At 40.2% G+C, this 15,335-nt stretch overlaps 1 protein-coding gene across 1 annotated transcript in view; it reads right to left on the bottom strand.

Moving 5' to 3' along the window:
- CENPC (centromere protein C) overlaps nt 1-15,335 on the bottom strand; it is a 375,071-nt gene that overhangs the window by 340,287 nt on the left and 19,449 nt on the right. The window lies entirely within an intron of this gene.

The following is a 15,335-nucleotide window of genomic DNA, read 5'->3' as shown; positions in this document are numbered from 1 at the left end:
GCACCTGGGTAACGCTTGCTGATTGGTGGCTAAATGGAGGTGGGAGCTGGACTTCATCATAAACAATAATAAAGACCTACCTAAGTCTTAAGTATGTGTTTTTTTTTTTCTTTATTTCATAGAAAGAGAGCCATAATAAACTCAATTCACTACTAAGGGGTCGATTTATCAAAGCCATTTTCCTTTAATTCCGTCCAGAATAGCGCATACGACCTGATCGTCATATTCTTTGCACTCTGTTTGCATTCGCCTAGGCGCACGGGCGCGCTCCCGACAGCGCTAATACACATTGGATACAGACGTAATTTTAGATGCAGACATAGAAATATGACTTGTTTGGAATTCATCATTGCTTTGCGCCGATAGGGAACTGAAATTTCGGCTTCAATTGCGTGTTGTATATTTCGCCATACAGACTGAGGCGAACACCATTATAATACATGCTTTTACATCTTGTGATGCAGTACTTTCTTCTTTTAACTAATTTTTCAAAGGCTTAGCGACAAAAAGAGACTTATTGCGAGAAATTTGCGCTTCCACGGGCTCATATGGGTACCAACAGTTTATATATATATATATATATATATATATATATATATATATTGATATATTTATTTTTGTGATCTTCAATTATCAACATATGGCAAAAACAACACAGAAACATTATATAATATATATAAAGCTAAATAGTTACCTAAAAAATGCTTTTTTAATAATCAAAACATTGCGGCGTAAATATTTATAGGGATGTACTGTGATAAATAGGGAGTAAATGCTTTTGCGGACAGGCAAAATTTATCATTATTACACCCCAGCTGACCTGCGCAAAGTTATGTCTATTTTTGTGATAAATTCAGGAGCACATGTGCGCTTCTCCGGAGGCGAGCTGGGGCGCAGTTACAGGCGAAGCACATACAGAGTTTGCCTAGCCTTTGATAAATCTAGCCCTTTAGGTAAACCAGTATATTAGGTGCTCCTATCTGGTTCAAGAAACAATTATGGTACTTTCTTCTTACCCAACACTTGAACTACAGATTACTTAATCTGTAGTGTCATACCTCCCAACATTTCAAACTAACAAAATAAGACCCTCTACTGCTAATTAGGGTCATGTAGCTTTGCAGACAATAAATCTAGCCTGTAACTGCAAGGAATACAGAGAGCATAAATTTACCAACAACATTAATTCACTGCACTCACACGGACAGGTCCTCACCTCTGCTACCTCTCTTCTCCTGTGAAGACAGGCTGTAAATAATGCACATAGTGTGCCAATTGCCAACAGGAGAGAGGAAAACCCTGTGAATGACAACTCTGGGGGCAGCCAGCCTATGAGACAGAGGGTTGGAGGAAAGGGAAAACAGAATTTATGCTTACCTGATAAATTACTTTCTCCAACGGTGTGTCCGGTCCACGGCGTCATCCATTACTTGTGGGAATATTCTCTTCCCCAACAGGAAATGGCAAAGAGCACAGCAAAAGCTGTCCATATAGCCCCTCCTCAGGCTCCGCCCCCCAGTCATTCTACCGACGGTTAGGAGAAAAAAAGGAGAAACTATAGGGTGCCGTGGTGACTGTAGTGTATAGAGAAAGAAAATTTTCAAACCTGATTAAAAAACCAGGGCGGGCCGTGGACCGGACACACCGTTGGAGAAAGTAATTTATCAGGTAAGCATAAATTCTGTTTTCTCCAATATTGGTGTGTCCGGTCCACGGCGTCATCCATTACTTGTGGGAACCAATACCAAAGCTTTAGGACACGGATGAAGGGAGGGAGCAAATCAGGTTACCTAAACGGAAGGCACCACGGCTTGCAAAACCTCTCTCCCAAAAATAGCCTCCGAAGAAGCATAAGTATCAAATTTGTAGAATTTGGCAAAAGTGTGCAGAGAAGACCAAGTCGCTGCCTTACATATCTGATCAACAGAAGCCTCGTTCTTGAAGGCCCATGTGGAAGCCACAGCCCTAGTAGAGTGAGCTGTGATTCGCTCAGGAGGCTGCCGTCCGGCAGTCTCATAAGCCAATCGGATGATGCTTTTCAGCCAGAAAGAAAGAGGTAGCAGTAGCTTTTTATCCTCTCCTCTTACCAGAATAAACAACAAACAAAGATGAAATTTGTCTGAAATCCTTTGTTGCGTCTAAATAGAACTTTAAAGCACGGACCACATCTAAATTGTGTAACAAACGTTCCTTCTTTGAAACTGGATTCGGACACAGAGAAGGAACAACTATTTCCTGGTTAATATTCTTGTTGGAAACTACTTTTGGAAGAAAACCAGGTTTAGTACGCAAAACAACCTTATCTGAATGGAACACTAGATAAGGTGGATCACACTGCAAAGCAGATAACTCAGAAACTCTTCTAGCAGAAGAAATAGCAACCAAAAACAAAACTTTCCAAGATAATAACTTGATATCTATGGAATGTAAAGGTTCAAACGGAACCCCTTGAAGAACTGAAAGAACTAAATTTAGACTCCAAGGAGGAGTCATGGGTCTGTAAACAGGCTTGATTCTGACCAAAGCCTGTACAAAAGCTTGTACATCTGGCACAGCTGCCAGTCGTTTGTGTAACAAGACAGATAAAGCAGAAATCTGTCCTTTTATAGAACTCGCTGACAACCCTTTATCCAAACCTTCTTGGAGAAAGGAGAGAATCTTAGGAATTTTAATCTTACTCCAGGAGAATCCCTTGGATTCACACCAACAGATATATTTTTTCCATATTTTATGGTAAATCTTTCTAGTCACAGGTTTTCTGGCTTGAACCAGAGTATCTATCACTGAATTTGAAAACCCACCCTTGGATAAAATCAAGCGTTCAATTTCCAAGCAGTCAGCTGCAGAGAGACTAGATTTGGATGTTCGAATGGACCTTGTATTAGAAGATCCTGTCTCAAAGGTAGCTTCCATGGTGGAGCCGATGACATATTCACCAGGTCTGCATACCAAGTCCTGCGCGGCCACGTAGGAGCTAACAGAATCACCAAGGCCTTCTCCTGTTTGATCCTGGCTACGAGCCTGGGAAGGAGAGGGAACGGTGGAAACGCATAAGCTAGGTTGAACGACCAAGGTGCCACTAATACATCCACTAGAGTCGCCTTGGGATCCCTGGATCTGGACCCGTAGCAAGGAACCTTGAAGTTCTGACGAGACGCCATCAGATCCATGTCTGGAATGCCCCATGATTGAGTCAACTGGGCAAAAACCTCCGGGTGGAGTTCCCACTCCCCCGGATGGAAAGTCTGACGACTCAGATAATCCGCCTCCCAGTTGTCTACTCCTGGGATGTGAATTGCAGATAGATGGCAGGAGTGATCCTCCGCCCATTTGATGATCTTGGATACCTCTCTCATCGCCAAGGAACTCTTTGTTCCTCCCTTATGGTTGATGTAAGCTACAGTCGTCATGTTGTCTGACTGGAATCTTATGAATCCGGCCTTCGCTAGTTGAGGCCAAGCCCGGAGAGCATTGAATATCGCTCTCAGTTCCAGGATGTTTATCGGAAGAAGAGACTCTTCCCGAGACCATAGACCCTGAGCTTTCAGGGAATCCCAGACCGCGCCCCAGCCTAATAGACTGGCGTCGGTCGTGACAATGACCCACTCTGGTCTGCGGAAACTCATTCCCTGAGACAGGTGATCCTGAGTCAACCACCAAAGGAGTGAGTCTCTGGTTACCTGGTCTACTTGAATCTGTGGAGACAAGTCTGCATAGTCCCCATTCCACTGATGGAGCATGCACAGTTGTAATGGTCTTAGATGAATTCGAGCAAAAGGAACTATGTCCATTGCTGCAACCATCAATCCTACTACTTCCATGCACTAAGCTATGGAAGGCTGCAGAATAGAGTGAAGAACTTGACATGCGTTTAGAAGCTTTGACTTTCTGACTTCTGTCAGGAAGATCTTCATTTCTAAAGAATCTATTATTGTTCCCAAAAAGGGAACTCTTGTTGACGGAGACAGGGAACTCTTTTCTAAGTTCACCTTCCACCCGTGAGATCTGAGAAAGGCTAGAACAATGTCTGTATGAGCCTTTGCCTTGGAAAGAGACGACGCTTGAATTAGAATGTCGTCTAGATAAGGTGCCACTGCAATGCCCCTCGGTCTTAGAACCGCCAGAAGGGACCCTAGCACCTTTGTGAAAATTCTGGGAGCAGTGGCTAAACCGAATGGAAGAGCCACAAACTGATAATGTTTGTCCAGAAAGGCGAACCTTAGGAACTGATGATGATCTTTGTGGATAGGAATATGTAGGTACGCATCCTTTAAATCCACGGTAGTCATATATTGACCCTCCTGGATTGTAGGTAAAATTGTTCGAATGGTTTCCATTTTGAACGATGGAACGCTGAGAAATTTGTTTAGAATCTTTAAATCCAGAATTGGTCTGAAAGTTCCCTCTTTTTTGGGAACTACAAACAGGTTTGAGTAAAACCCCTGACCTTGTTCCACAGTTGGAACTGGGTGTATCACTCCCCTCTTTAACAGGTCTTCTACACCAGTGATTTTTAACCTTTTTTTTTGCCGTGGCACACTTTTTTACATTAAAAAATCCTGTGGCACACCACCATCCCAAAATTTTAAAAAAAATCACACATTGTAGCCTAATACAGCATATATATATATATATATATATACACATACACACAAACACACACATACTGTATGTATTGTGCTGTTATGCCATGCCTCCTACAAACTACCCCTGCACTGGGAGTAAAAAACAAGCAAAGTTTAAAAAATATGTCACACTGTTGTCAGTCTGCCGTGGCACACCTGAGGATCTCTCACGGCACACTAGTGTGCCATGGCACACTGGTTGAAAAACACTGTTCTACACAATGTAAGAATGCCTGTCTCTTTATTTGGTCTGAAGATAAGCGAGACATGTGGAACCTTCCCCTCGGAGGAAGTTCCTTGAATTCTAGAAGATACCCCTGAGAGACTATTTCTAGTGCCCAGGGATCCGGAACATCTCTTGCCCAAGCCTGAGCAAAGAGAGAGAGTCTGCCCCCTACTAGATCCGGTCCCGGATCGGGGGCTACCCCTTCATGCTGTCTTGGTAGCAGCAGCATGCTTCTTGGCCTGTTTTCCCTTGTTCCAGCCTTGCATTGGTTTCCAAGCTGGTTTAGCCTGGGAAGCGTTACCGTCTTGTCTAGAGGCTGCAGAGTTAGAAGCCGGTCCGTTCCTGAAATTGCAAAAGGAACGAAAATTGGACTTATTCTTAGCCTTGAAAGGCCTATCCTGTGGGAGGGCATGGCCCTTCCCCCCAGTGATGTCTGAAATAGTTTCTTTCAATTCTGGCCCAAAAAGGGTCTTACTTTTGAAAGGGATATTAAGCAATTTTGTCTTGGAAGATACATCCGCCGACCAAGACTTTAGCCAGAGCGCTCTGCGCGCCACAATTGCAAACCCTGAATTTTTCGCCGCTAATCTCGCTAATTGCAAAGCGGCATCTAAAATAAAGGAATTAGCTAACTTAAGTGCGTGAATTCTGTCCATGACTTCCTCATATGGAGTCTCCATATTAAGCGACTTTTCTAGTTCATCGAACCAGAAACACACTGCCGTAGTGACAGGAATAATGCACGAAATTGGTTGGAGGAGGTAACCTTGCTGAACAAAAATCTTTTTAAGCAAACCCTCCAATTTTTTATCCATAGGATCTTTGAAAGCACAATTGTCCTCAATGGGAATAGTCGTGCGTTTGGCTAGAGTAGAAACTGCCCCCTCAACCTTAGGGACTGTTTGCCATGTGTCCTTCCTTGGGTCGACCATGGGGAACAATTTCTTAAATATAGGAGGTGGGACAAAGGGTATGCCTGGTTTCTCCCACTCCTTATTCACTATGTCCGCCACCCTTTTAGGGATCGGAAAGGCATCAGGGTGCACCGGGACATCTAAGAATTTGTCCATCTTGCACAATTTTTCTGGAATGACCAAAGAGTCACAATCATCCAGTGTAGTTAGCACCTCCTTAAGTAATGCGCAGAGATGCTCTAACTTAAATTTAAACGTCACAACATCAGGTTCTGCCTGCTGAAAAATTCTTCCTGAATCTGAAAGTTCTCCCTCCAACAAACCCTCCCTCACTGCCACTTCTGACTGGTGTGAGGGTATGACAGATAAACTATCGTCAGCACCTTCTTGCTCCACTGTATTTAAAACTGAGCAATCACGCTTTCTTTGAAATGCTGGCATTTTGGATAAAATATTAGCTATGGAATTATCCATTACTGCCGTTAATTGTTGCATAGTAACAAGCATTGGCGCGCTAGATGTACTAGGGGTCGCCTGCGCGGGCATAACTGGTGTTGACACAGAAGGAGAGGATGATGATCTATCCCCACTACCTTCATTTGAGGAATCATCTTGGGCAACCTTATTAAATGTGACAGTACTGTCCTTACTTTGTCTGGACGCCATGGCACAATTATCACATACATTTGAAGGGGGGACCACCTTGGCCTCCATACATACAGAACATGTTCTATCTGAAGGTACAGACATGTTAGACAGGCTTAAACAGGCTAATAATGCAAAAAAAACGTTGTAAAACAAAACCGTTACTGTCTCTTTAAATGTTAAACAGAGCACACTTTATTTCTGAATGTGTGAAAAACTATGAAGGAAATATCCAAACTTTACCAAATTTTCACCACAGTGTCTTAATGCTTTAAAAGTATTGCACCCCAATTTTCAAGCTTTTAACCCCTTAAATGAGGAAACCGGAGCCGTTTAATCAAGTAACAATTTTTAACCCCACTACAGTCCCAGCCACAGCGTTTGCTGCGACTTAACCTGTCCTTAGGGGTTATACGATACCAAATTAAGCCTTCCAGGAACGTTTTCAATGATAACCAGACCCTCTCACATGCAGCTGCATGCACTGCATCCAAAAGAAACTGCGCAATTATGACGCGAAAATGAGGCTCTGCCTACTATAGTGAAAGGCCCTTCCTGACTGGAAAGGTGTCTAAACGACTGCCTGGCGTCTAAAAACGTTCCCCCACAATAAAAGTTTTATAAATCACTTCAAATTTCATAAAAAAAACTTAAATAAAGCAATCGATTTAGCCCACAAGAGTGTCAACCAGTGTATAGCCCATAATAAGCCTTCATTCTGTTAAGAGTCTAAGAAAATGGCTTACCGATCCCCAAGAGGGAAAATGACAGTCTTCTAGCATTACACAGTCTTGTTAGAAAATGGACTAGTCATACCTTGAGCAGAAAAGTCTGCTAACTGTTCCCCCCAACTGAAGTTCTCTGGGCTCAACAGTCCTGCGTGGGAACAGCAATTGATTTTAGTTACTGCTGCTAAAATCATACTCCTCTTTTAAACAGAACTCGTCATCCCTTTCTGTTTTAGAGTAAATAGTACAAACCTGCACTATTTTAAAATAACAAACTCTTGATAGCAGAATAAAAAACTACAACTAAACACCACATACTCTTCACCATCTCGTGGAGATGCTACTTGTTCAGAGCGGCAAAGAGAATGACTGGGGGGGGCGGAGCCTGAGGAGGGGCTATATGGACAGCTTTTGCTGTGCTCTTTGCCATTTCCTGTTGGGGAAGAGAATATTCCCACAAGTAATGGATGACGCCGTGGACCGGACACACCAATGTTGGAGAAATAACCTTTGTCGGGGAGCTGGACTTCAGATTTCGGGAATACTGAGGTTAGCCTCTGATGCGCAGATCTTAAAGGGACAGGATACTCTGAAATTTAAACCTCTAAATTACATGTGCAACATATATTCAACATAAGTTTCATTCATCAATTTTTAAAAACCCTTTTTTTTATACTATTTATTTGATCTCCAAACTTTTACCCCTTATGTGTTTACTGTCCGCCTACCGAACCGCAGCTTTTTTTTCTAGCTTTGAAGAATTAGAGATCAACCTATAGTGATGATATTTGTCGCGCTATGTACCAGATTAGTGAATGCTCGCACAATGACTTCAGTTTTCCTCTTTTCTGAGTTATGCGCATGCCCAAAATCCTACGTTCATGGGAAGTGATCGATCCTGCACATTTGATTCTTCAGAAGACGCATCTATCTGAAGAAAATAGTGAAGCTCTGCATATGGTATTGATGGTATTGAATATATATATATATATATATATATATATATATATATATATATATATATATATATATATATATATATATATATATATATATACATACATATATACATACATATATACATACATACATACACATACAGTTGTGCTCATAAGTTTACATACCCTGGCAGAATTTATGATTTCTTGGCAATTTTTCAGAGAATATGAATGATAACACAAAAACATTTCTTTCACTCATGGTAAGTGTTTGGCTGAAGCCATTTATTATCAGTCACCTGTGTTTACTCTTTTTAAATCAGAATGACAACAGAAACTACCCAAATGACCCTGATCAAAAGTTTACATACCCTGGTGATTTTGGCCTGATAACATGCACACAAGTTGACACAAAGGGGTTTGAATGTCTATTAAAAGGTAACCATCCTCACCTGTGATCTGTTTTCTTGTAATTAGTGTGTGTGTATAAAAGGTCAATGAGCTTATGGACTCCTGACAGACCCTTGCATCTTTCATCCAGTGCTGCACTGACAATTCTGGATTCTGAGTCATGGGGAAAGCAAAAGAATTGTCAAAGAATCTGCATGAAAAGGTAGTTGAACTGTATAAAACAGGAAAGGGATATAAAAAGATATCCAAGGAATTGAGAATGCAAATCAGCAGTGTTCAAACTCTTAACAAGAAGTGGAAAATGAGCAGTTCTGTTGAAACCAAACCACGGTTAGGTAGACCAACTAAATTTTCAGCCACAACTGCCAGGAAAATTGTTCGGGATGCAAAGATAAACCCACAAATAACTTCAGGTGAAATACAGGACATGTAGTGTGGCTGTTTCAAGAGGCACAATAAGGAGGCACTTGAAGAAAGATGGGCTGCATGGTCGAGTCGCCAGAAGAAAGCCATTACTATGCAAATGCCACAAAGAATCCCGCTTACAATACACCAAACAGCACAGAGACAAGCCTCAAACCTTCTGGCACAAAGTCATTTGGAGCGATGAGACCAAAAATGAGCTTTTTGGCCACAACCATAAACACTACATTTGGAGAGGAGTCAACAAGGCCTATGATGAAAGGTACACCATTCCTACTGTGAAACACGGAGGTGGATCGCTGATGTTTTGGGGATGTGTGAGCTACAAAGGCACAGGAAATTTGGTTAGAATTGATGGCAAGATGAATGCAGTATGTTATCAAACAGAACGCCTCATTTTCCACTTCTTGATTAGAGTTTGAACACTGCTGAATTGCATTCTCAATTCCTTGGATATCTTTTTACATCCCTTTCCTGTTTATACAGTTCAACTACCTTTTTCCCACAGATCCTTTGACAATTCTTTTTCTTTCCCCATGACTCAGAATCCAGAAACGTCAGTGCAGCACTGGATGAAAGATGCAAGGGTCTGTCAGGAGTCCAGAAACTCATTGACCTTTAATACACACACACACTAATTACAAGCAAACAGATCACAGGTGAGGATGGTAACCTTTAATATCCATTCAAACCCCTTTGTGTCAACTTGTGTGCATGTTATCAGGCTAAAATCACCAGGGTATGTAAACTTTTGAACAGGGTCATTTGGATAGTTTCTGTTGTCATTATGATTTAAAAAGTGTAAACACAATTGATTGATAATAAATGACTTCAGCTAAACACTAGGATTGATGGAATATATACCTAGCGCCTGTGTAATCCTATATGCTCCAGCTGTCTTGACTTCTATCTGTCAATAAGGAACTCTAAGAATATATGGATGTAGCCTGAGCACCTTAACTAGAAGTGGGCTAGGATGTGAATAGGTAGTACAAGTGTATTTATTAATGACAATAAATGATGACAGTTAAAACAATTAAAATAATAATTAAAACAAAAGTTTAAAACAATAAATAATACGCAATATGCAAAAGGTACCTATATGGAATATTCAAATAGTACATTAACATGGATCCATGTTTATCGACATACAAAAAGACTGGTAAGATGTGACAGTAGACAATCTTGATAATAATATGCGAATAAAAACTGTGTGTATGTATATATGTATATATATATATATATATATACACAGGGAGTGCAGAATTATTAGGCAAGTTGTATTTTTGAGGATTAATTTTATTATTGAACAACAACCATGTTCTCAATGAACCCAAAAAACTCATTAATATCAAAGCTGAATAGTTTTGGAAGTAGTTTTTAGTTTGTTTTTAGTTATAGCTATTTTAGGGGATATATGTGTGTGCAGGTGACTATTACTGTGCATAATTATTAGGCAACTTAACAAAAAACAAATATATACCCATTTCAATTATTTATTTTTACCAGTGAAACCAATATAACATCTCAACATTCACAAAAATACATTTCTGACATTCAAAAACAAAACAAATCAGTGACCAATATAGCCACCTTTCTTTGCAAGGACACTCAAAAGCCTGCCATCCATGGATTCTGTCAGTGTTTTGATCTGTTCACCATCAACATTGCGTGCAGCAGCAACCACAGCCTCCCAGACACTGTTCAGAGAGGTATACTGTTTTCCCTCCTTGTAAATCTCACATTTGATGATGGACCACAGGTTCTCAATGGGGTTCAGATCAGGTGAACAAGGAGGCCATGTCATTAGATTTTCTTCTTTTATACCCTTTCTTGCCAGCCACGCTGTGGAGTACTTGGACGCGTGTGATGGAGCATTGTCCTGCATGAAAATCATGTTTTTCTTGAAGGATGTAGACTTCTTCCTGTACCACTGCTTGAAGAAGGTGTCTTCCAGAAACTGGCAGTAGGTGGTGAGAGTGTATATGGGACCCTTAGATGGAAGTATATCTTTCAGTAGGATTATCCCTAAATACTGATGATTGTGAACCTGCACACGAAATGCTATATTTCTACTAATGACTGCATTTGCATAAACTGCTTTCTAACAACTTACAGCTATTTGTGACTACAGGATTGTGTCCTGAGGGAGCTGAATGACATATGCATGAACTGCTTTAACTAACATATGGCTTTGTATGCACCTATTTACCTAACAACAACATTTGCATGAACTGCTTATATCCTATATTGCCTTATTTCAACCTATAAACAACAGGGCAATATTGCAAATTGCTGTATGCAAGGATGCCTGGACTGCCTTGATTCATTAATGAATATACATATGCAATCTTTATATGTACTAACAGCTATCTATATGCATTGTCTGAATCCATTAATGACCATATTTAACCTAACTGTTTATGTCATGCTGCTAATTGCATTGTTTGATGACAGCTATTTAAACTATATGTAGGTGATCAATAAAGAGTTTTGTTTTGTAATTGGATGTGTGCATGTGTGAATCATTGCTGTGCGCCTGGTTTCGCCTGTCTCCTTGGTGCCATACTTTCCTAGTATAGATTGTATTAGAATAGGATAGTACTGGCTATGGAATCCTTTTTTTCTGACTTTTTATCTTATCTTATATTTCCTATTGTTTTTTTGAGATAATATATATATATATATATATATATATATATATATATATATATATATATATATATATATATTTCTTTCATGTAATTAACAAGAGTCCATGAGCTAGTGACGTATGGGATATACATTCCTACCAGGAGGGGCAAAGTTTCCCAAACCTTAAAATGCCTATAAATACACCCCTCACCACACCCACAAATCAGTTTTACAAACTTTGCCTCCAAGGGAGGTGGTGAAGTAAGTTTGTGCTAGATTCTACGTTGATATGCGCTCCGCAGCAAGTTGGAGCCCGGTTTTCCTCTCAGCGTGCAGTGAATGTCAGAGGGATGTGAGGAGAGTATTGCCTATTGAATGCAGTGATCTCCTTCTACGGGGTCTATTTCATAAGGTTCTCTGTTATCGGTCGTAGAGATTCATCTCTTACCTCCCTTTTCAGATCGACGATATACTCTTATATTTACCATTTCCTCTACTGATTCTCGTTTCAGTACTGGTTTGGCTTTCTACAAACATGTAGATGAGTGTCCTGGGGTAAGTAAGTCTTATTTTCTGTGACACTCTAAGCTATGGTTGGGCACTTTATTTATAAAGTTCTAAATATATGTATTCAAACATTTATTTGCCTTGACTCAGAATGTTCAACTTTCCTTATTTCCAGACAGTCAGTTTCATATTTGGGATTATGCTTTAATTATCATATTTTTCTTACCTCAAAAATTTGACTTTTTCCCTGTGGGCTGTTAGGCTCGCGGGGGCTGAAAATGCTTCATTTTATTGCGTCATTCTTGGCGCAGACTTTTTTGGCGCAAAAATTCATTTCGTTTCCGGCGTCATACGTGTCGCCGGAAGTTGCGTCATTTTTTTGACGTTATTTTGCGCCAAAATTGTCGGCGTTCCGGATGTGGCGTCATTTTTGGCGCCAAAAGCATTTAGGCGCCAAATAATGTGGGCGTCTTATTTGGCGCCAAAAAATATGGGCGTCGTTTTTGTCTCCACATTATTTCAGTCTCATTTTTCATTTGCTTCTGGTTGCTAGAAGCTTGATGTTTGGCATTTTTTTCCCATTCCTGAAACTGTCTTATAAGGAATTTGATCTATTTTGCTTTATATGTTGTTTTTTCTCTTACATATTGCAAGATGTCTCACGTTGCATCTGAGCCAGAAGATACTACAGGAAAACCTCTGCCTGCTGGATCTACCAAAGCTAAGTGTATCTGCTGTAAACTTTTGGTAGCTATTCCTCCAGCTGTTGTTTGTATTAAATGTCATGACAAACTTGTTAATGCAGATAATATTTCCTTTAGTGATGTACCATTGCCTGTTGCAGTTCCCTCAACATCTAAGGTGCAGAATGTTCCTGATAACATAAGAGATTTTGTTTCTGAATCCATAAAGAAGGCTTTGTCTGTTATTTCTCCTTCTAGTAAACGTAAAAAGTCTTTTAAATGTTCTCTCTCTACAGATGAATTTTTAAATGAACACCATCATTCTGATTCTTTGGACTCTTCTGGTTCAGAGGATTCTGTCTCAGAGATTGATGCTGATAAATCTTCATATTTATTTAAGATGGAATTTATTCGCTCTTTACTTAAAGAAGTACTAATTGCTTTAGAAATAGAGGATTCTAGTCCTCTTGATACTAATTCTATACGTTTGGATAAGGTTTTTAAAGCTCCTGCGGTTATTCCAGAAGTCTTTCCTGTTCCTAATGCTATTTCTGCAGTAATTGCTAAGGAATGGGATAGATTGGGTAATTCATTTACTCCTTCTAAACGTTTTAAGCAATTATATCCTGTTCCGCCTGACAGATTAGAATTTTGGGACAAAATCCCTAAAGTTGATGGGGCTATTTCTACCCTTGCTAAACGTACTACCATTCCTACATCAGATGGTACCTCGTTTAAGGATCCTTTAGATAGAAAAATTGAATCTTTTCTAAGAAAAGCTTATCTATGTTCAGGTAATCTTCTTAGACCTGCTATATCATTGGCTGATGTTGCTGCAGCTTCAACTTTTTGGTTGGAAACTCTAGCGCAACAAGTAACAAATCGTGATTCTCATGATATTATTATTCTTCTCCAGCATGCTAATAATTTCATCTGTGATGCCATTTTTGATATTATTAGAGTTGATGTTAGATTTATGTCTCTGGCTATCTTAGCCAGAAGAGCTTTATGGCTTAAGACTTGGAATGCTGATATGGCTTCTAAATCAACTCTACTTTCCATTTCTTTCCAGGGAAACAAATTATTTGGTTCTCAGTTGGATTCTATTATTTCAACTGTTACTGGTGGGAAAGGAACTTTTTTACCACAGGATAAAAAGTCTAAAGGTAAAAACAGGGCTAACTATCGTTTTCGTTCCTTTCGTTTCAACAAAGAACAAAAGCCTGATCCTTCGTCCTCAGGAGCAGTTTCAGTTTGGAAACCATCTCCAGTCTGGAATAAATCCAAGCCTGCTAGAAAGGCAAAGCCTGCTTCTAAGTTCACATGAAGGTACGGCCCTCATTCCAGTTCAGCTGGTAGGGGGCAGGTTACGTTTTTTCAAAGAAATTTGGATCAGTTCTGTTCACAATCTTTGGATTCAGAACATTGTTTCAGAAGGGTACAGAATTGGTTTCAAGATGAGACCTCCTGCAAAGAGATTTTTTCTTTCCCATGTCCCAGTAAATCCAGTGAAAGCTCAAGCATTTCTGAATTGTGTTTCAGATCTAGAGTTGGCTGGAGTAATTATGCCAGTTCCAGTTCCGGAACAGGGGATGGGGTTTTATTCAAATCTCTTCATTGTACCAAAGAAGGAGAATTCCTTCAGACCGGTTCTGGATCTAAAATTATTGAATCGTTATGTAAGGATACCAACGTTCAAGATGGTAACTGTAAGGACTATATTGCCTTTTGTTCAGCAAGGGAATTATATGTCCACAATAGATTTACAGGATGCATATCTGCATATTCCGATTCATCCAGATCATTATCAATTCCTGAGATTCTCTTTTCTAGACAAGCATTACCAATTTGTGGCTCTACCGTTTGGCCTTGCTACAGCTCCAAGAATTTTCACAAAGATTCTCGGTGCCCTTCTGTCTGTAATCAGAGAACAGGGTATTGTGGTATTTCCTTATTTGGACGATATCTTGGTACTTGCTCCGTCTTTACATTTAGCAGAGTCTCATACGAATCGACTTGTGTTGTTTCTTCAAGATCATGGTTGGAGGATCAATTTACCAAAAAGTTCTTTGATTCCTCAAACAAGGGTAACCTTTCTGGGTTTCCAGATAGATTCAGTGTCCATGACTTTGTCTTTAACAGACAAGAGACGTCTAAAATTGATTACAGCCTGTCGAAACCTTCAGTCTCAATCATTCCCTTCGGTAGCCTTATGCATGGAAATTCTAGGTCTTATGACTGCTGCATCGGACGCGATCCCCTTTGCTCGTTTTCACATGCGACCTCTTCAGCTCTGTATGCTGAACCAATGGTGCAGGGATTACACGAAGATATATCAATTAATATCTTTAAAACCGATTGTTCGGCACTCTCTAACGTGGTGGACAGATCACCATCGTTTAATTCAGGGGGCTTCTTTTGTTCTTCCGACCTGGACTGTAATTTCAACAGATGCAAGTCTCACAGGTTGGGGAGCTGTGTGGGGATCTCTGACGGCACAAGGAGTTTGGGAATCTCAGGAGGTGAGATTACCGATCAATATCTTGGAACTCCGTGCAGTTTTCAGAGCTCTTCAGTTTTGGCCTCTTCTGAAGAGAGAAT

Source organism: Bombina bombina, chromosome 2 (genome assembly GCF_027579735.1).
Source record: "Bombina bombina isolate aBomBom1 chromosome 2, aBomBom1.pri, whole genome shotgun sequence".
NCBI classification, from domain to species: Eukaryota; Metazoa; Chordata; class Amphibia; order Anura; family Bombinatoridae; genus Bombina; species Bombina bombina.
Note: the sequence above shows the minus strand (reverse complement) of the source record. Positions and strands in the feature narration are given on the sequence as shown.